A 5,815-nucleotide genomic window follows, 5' to 3' on the forward strand; every position below is an offset into this window, starting at 1 on the left:
TGTTTTCCGTTATCTCTGATGTCTATCGCGAGTTCCCATTTGTCGGGCCGCAGCGAAAGACGGACTTGCGTGAGATGCTTGCTGAAGAATAACATGCCATCACAGCTGCCGAGTGGTTTCTTCTAGTTGGAGATTTCAACAAAACCAAGTAAGATACACAACGCTACGATCCCCCACCCCCTGATGCGTGCAGTAGTAGGTGCGAAAATAACCATTCCTCCAGGTATTTATCCAATCTCACCGGGGACCGATGGGGGAATGTCTATCTTATCCCTGGAGATACATGAACAATCTTGTCACGCGATTGGCGCTGCATAAATAAAATTACTTCTCTCCGCAATGACCAAAGGCACTAAATGAGAGACGTAGCTCATGGAGTGTAACTTGGCGTTTTTTCGAAGCTTCCTATTAAAACGCTGGATAGTGACGTGGAATAGAATGTACATAATATGAAGAGTGTAGGCCGCGCGCATCCGTTATGGCGTGAATGTGTCAGCTGCCTGAACATACGAAACGTTTAAGAAGAGAAATATTTACCTGATTATCTATATTTTCAGCAGACTAGTCGTCTTCAATACATTCTTGTCGGCATTCTCCATAGGGGCGAGAGCCTTCGATTTTTTATGTTTTACGGAACGCGTGAGGAAGAGAAAATTGTATTGAGGTATCCACGGAATCGTTAAAAAAAGTTGAAGTTGCAGGCGCTGGGTGCGTGAACCGGGGAACCTGCACCAATAAACGAAAAAAAGCAATGCGTGGGCCAGGTAGCACGAGTGCTCTGAGAAAGGGCGATGCAGCGGGAACCTGGAAAAAGAAGCAGCGGCGTCAAAGGAGGGTACATGGCCCTGCCGCACGTGAAATACGAGCCATCTGTAGCGAACGCGCCTCTGAATTTAAATAAATTCACGGGCAAATGCTCATGCACAATTCCTTTACTTTGCTACTGTCGGTTTACGTTGAACATTGCCATTTAGCGTCTCCCACTTCCGAACTATTTTCCTCGAGATGTCTACTTACCAAAGTTGGGTAGTGGTGTCGCAAACTTTAAAAGTGGCTTCTCTCCTTGCTGGTGATAATTTCGCCGTCGACTTCTTAGTGGGAATACGGCCGAAATTTGATGAAGACGGCAGCGTTACATGCATTCGGTACATCGACGTTCCACACTAATAGATGAAACAAGCTGGCGGTTTATGTTATTTTGTATGTATAACCAATTACGCGATTCCATCTGGGCGAATTTTGACACTCAAGGCCCGAATCTGCCCCGTAAAATCAACCATCCCCGCAAAAGAGGGGAGCCTTGCACCCCACGGACTAATCTATTCACCACAGCAGCTAACCTAATAGCTAGGGCAAAAAATTAGCAGTGGCTTAGCTCGGCTATGCCAGAATATACGTAGCGGGAGCTAAGGTTCAGCTGGTTATTCTTAGCTTTCCTGGTTGTCTAAGATTAGCTTGATTATCATGCTTACTGCTGCTTCAACGGCACACACACGGTATACGCATTATGTGACACATGTATATTTATCAAGCGGCCTCGGCGCAGCGTTACATATCGCCCCAGCGCTAAGCTGCTTCCACAGGCGCACGCTGGTGTTGCTGCGACGCACGAGCCATCGGTTCCACACCTGGCGACCCCTCGCATATTCATCAAGTGAAACGGGCCACCACGTGCGGAACGGAGGTCGGCGAAAACGCTGGGCGCGTGGGGTGTGGGAGAGACGCCGGGCAGCTAGCAACGTTCTATGCGCCGTGTGACGTCACTGATCCTCGCGCATGCGCAGCACGGCTCTCCAGGAGCCACGTGAGAATGGACGCCGGGCAGCTAGCAACGTTCTATGCACCGTGTGACGTCACTGCTCCTCGCGCATGCGCAGCACGGCTCTCCAGGAGCCACGCGAGACTGCTCAACCTCGGCCAGTGTAGCTCATGCTACAAAAGTTCCCATAAAGAAGCCGGGGGCGGGACACTTCAATATTCATCACCTCACCATATTTGCTATTGCGATAGGCTAAGAAAAAAGCGAAACAATGTACGGAAATCGCACATATAATGTTGAGACCCAAGTATAACTCACTCGGTTTTAGTATTTCCTGGCGCCCGCCTGGACGCTCGAATATCGGAAAGGGAAACATACAACAGACAACTCAAGAATCGAATATCGCTAAAAGCCGTTGTAAGCGAGAAATCGATTAAAGGAGCCATGAAGAGAAAACACAAGCTTGGTTCATTCGAAAGATTGCCTCGTTAGAACCATAACGACACCACTTATAACGCAAACTTCGCTCAAATAAGCTACATAATTAGGAAAAAAGGAAATGACCATGCGACCCACCAGCTCATTTTCCGCAACAGAACCTGTGATGTCACTTGGGAATGCTCTGCGATTGGCGGAGGCCGGCAAAAGCAAACGCGTGTTAGGCAGGGCTTACAGTTTGCATAGCGAGCTAAATGCCCGTGAAACATACTGCACATTCTTTTTATGACAAAGAACGGTGGAGTAAACGGTTGAAGTTCCGAACGAACACGCAAGCGTGTGCGCCAATGCGTACGAAACTACCGCCTGGCCGAGCTCGACATCTCGCCGTCGCGCAGACGAATTTTCGGGTTGGAGGCGCTCTGACCTTGGGGGAAAAATGCCGTAAACACCGCGCATTGACGCTCGTATCTTTCTGGTCGAAGCAGAGAGCTCGCGCGAACGGCTTTCCATACACGACACCGGCCAACTGGCATCAGCGATACTGCTACTGAAGTTGAACTATTATTAACCGTCATAAAAATACGGCACATACGTACCAGTCTGTATTCGTCCGTCGCGACGGGGCTGACGAGGCAGCGGTGCCGACGGCAGGGCGTTCGTCTGTTGTGGCTATCGCGGAATGGTCGCTTTCCCGTCCACCGCGTATCCGACAACTCTTGCCGCTCGTGCACTTAGAAGCATTGAGCGTTCAAGTGGTGTGAGGTTGTTAAATGCAAGCCCGAGCTCCTCGGCGAGAGTTTTGTTCTCCGGATCAGGCGATTCCATGACTAGGGCTGCGGGTGCACTAGGTTTTACTAGTATTTTTAAAATGGCCGCCGTCTCGGTCAACTCCCGCGTGTGGGTGCTATATTGCCGCGAACCATACATTGGGTTTGTTTATTTGTGTTTTGCTTTTACCGCCCGGCTGCGCCGGTCTGTGTTATCTCTGCGCCAAGGGAAGCGCGTGTTCCATTCTTTCTTTCTGTGCCGCATGTGTTATCTGTTGTGATAGGGAGAGCATTCCGATCTTACGTGAACAGCCCAGAATAATCTTCTTGGATCTACTATGTTCTCGATGCGAATCGACGTTTCGAGAACCACGCGCGCCGAAAGATAAAAAGCCTGCAGTGCGGACGCCGGGGCATTCGATTCTGCGACGCTCGCCGACGCACGTACGTCACTTTGTTGACCACTGCTTCGCCGCCTCTGTATTCTTTTCAGTTGTTAGGGGAGCACAAGTTCGCTCCAATAAACTTGTTTCTTTTCCAAACAACTGCTTCGTCCTTGGCTACGTGACATCTGGTGGAGGTGCGGGGTATCGATCCCCGTACCTCGCTTTTGAACTGAGCCCAGTTTGTCAAGGAGCTCTCGTGGTTCTTGAACCAAGTGCGAGCCGAATCTTCCAAGTAAAAGAAAACGTGCCGGAACGTTTCTGCGTCGTCCCACCTGTTGAATTTCCGGACGCGCTCCAGTTTCTCCAACCATTCTTCTGGGTCTTCTGCGGGGGCTCCTCGGAATGAAGTGATCCCTGATGGTAACTCCGGCACATCACGACAACGCAGGCGGCCTGAAGTCGTCCACGTGGTTCGCCTAAAACCTTTCTACGGACGATGACAAACTTTTATTTTCATTGGTTCGGACTGTCGCTTATGTTAGCATCGGGTCGATGCACTCTTAGAGGGGGGGTAATGCCGCGAACCATACATTGGGTTTGTTTATTTGTGTTTTGCTTTTACCGCCCGGCTGCGCCGGTCTGTGTTATCTCTGCGCCAAGGGAAGCGCGTGTTCCATTCTTTCTTTCTGTGCCGCATGTGTTATCTGTTGTGATAGGGAGAGCATTCCGATCTTACGTGAACAGCCCAGAATAATCTTCTTGGATCTACTATGTTCTCGATGCGAATCGACGTTTCGAGAACCACGCGCGCCGAAAGATAAAAAGCCTGCAGTGCGGACGCCGGGGCATTCGATTCTGCGACGCTCGCCGACGCACGTACGTCACTTTGTTGACCACTGCTTCGCCGCCTCTGTATTCTTTTCAGTTGTTAGGGGAGCACAAGTTCGCTCCAATAAACTTGTTTCTTTTCCAAACAACTGCTTCGTCCTTGGCTACGTGACAATATGGAGTCGACATACTAAGTATCTGTTTCATGGACCGGCCCGTGTGACGCCATTGCTCACGTCACCAAATGTGCACTTTTAGTGGGAGATTTCAAATTTTGGCTTAAATTGCCTTATTGCTCAGTGAATAAAGCATCATTTGCTTCCGGGAAAGCGCTTGGGGTACTATGAAACACCTAATCTTTCGAATAAAACAAACTTTTGTTTTCTCTTCATGGCTCCTTTAAGGGGTCGAGGGAGGCAATATACAGACGGAAGGAAGTAATAGCAATGAAGAGTGACACTATGAAGTGCGGGATACTCTTTGAGTCTGCCAAAATTATTATCGACCTAGCTACATATCACCACCAAGGAAACGCGTCGCACCCGGTATTGGTGCAACCACGTGTGCCACACGGGCACGGCCTGAGATGAAAGGAATACGAATCAAAAAAGAAAATTTAAGCGAGAGAATTTTAATACACTCAGTGCAAAAAGCCCCGCATTCGAAAATCCGGCCCGCGTTGGTGCCAGCGTAAATATTTGAGGGGGCTCGTAATAGCGGTCCAGAGGAAGGCTTTTCAGACTCCATTAACGCACGCATTAAGCTCAGCTTTTAAAGCCATCTTCTATGTGCGTGAGAACGGCTATGGCCAGGTGCTTCTCCACAAAAATAACACGTATGCACCTGACTTCCGCGCACCAGATGTTTCTTCATCAGTCTTCTTTTTTTTGCAAACCACGGGGCTCTGTTAGAAGTATTGTTCCATAGTACAAGCTTACAATGTTATGCGCTCTAAGTGCGAGAATTGAAGCCAGGAAACACTGTAAGAAGGTTCTCGGTCTGGGAAACTTGAAAGCGTTTTTTTTGTATTTGTTTTGCATCTGCGTGTCTGGTAGGCGCAAGCGTGGGGAGGCATGTGCTCGTGAGCTCTTAAAGTCCACGAGTGGTACGTTGAAAATATCGCGCAAGAGCAGGCGGTTTGTGGTTTGCCTGCTTTTTTAAAAGTAAAAGCAGCTACCCTAACTTAATCTTCGGAGAAAACTTCCGTCGTATTGCGTGGAGAGTGGTGGCAGCAAAATGCGACACAACCGGTGAAATTAAAGCCGCTGGATTGTCGAGGGGACGGGCCTAGTGGATGGCAGCCATGCAGACAAATTTTCATTTACCTGTCACGTTTTAAGATGACTAGACATGCCAGACACGATAAAGTAGGTTTTTTTTCTCAATCGACGAACAGAAACTGCGTGTGGTGACAACTAGTACTGCTAGTCCAGCCAGCAAAATCCTAGAAACTGATTGGGCGAGTAGAAAGGCTCAACAGCGAGACATATCCTCAGAAAACGAACAGAATGACGTGTTTGCGCGTGCACAATCTCTCCTCCACTGGATAATGGTCAAAAGGTGCCGGGTGACAAAACAGTACAGCTTGTGTTACGTCTCAGGGGAACAGCTAACTTCTGTTAAATCTGTATACA

Source organism: Haemaphysalis longicornis, unplaced genomic scaffold, assembly GCF_048455015.1.
Source record: "Haemaphysalis longicornis isolate Haplotype H1 unplaced genomic scaffold, Haemaphysalis longicornis Haplotype H1 scaffold_10, whole genome shotgun sequence".
Classification (NCBI taxonomy): Eukaryota; Metazoa; Arthropoda; class Arachnida; order Ixodida; family Ixodidae; genus Haemaphysalis; species Haemaphysalis longicornis.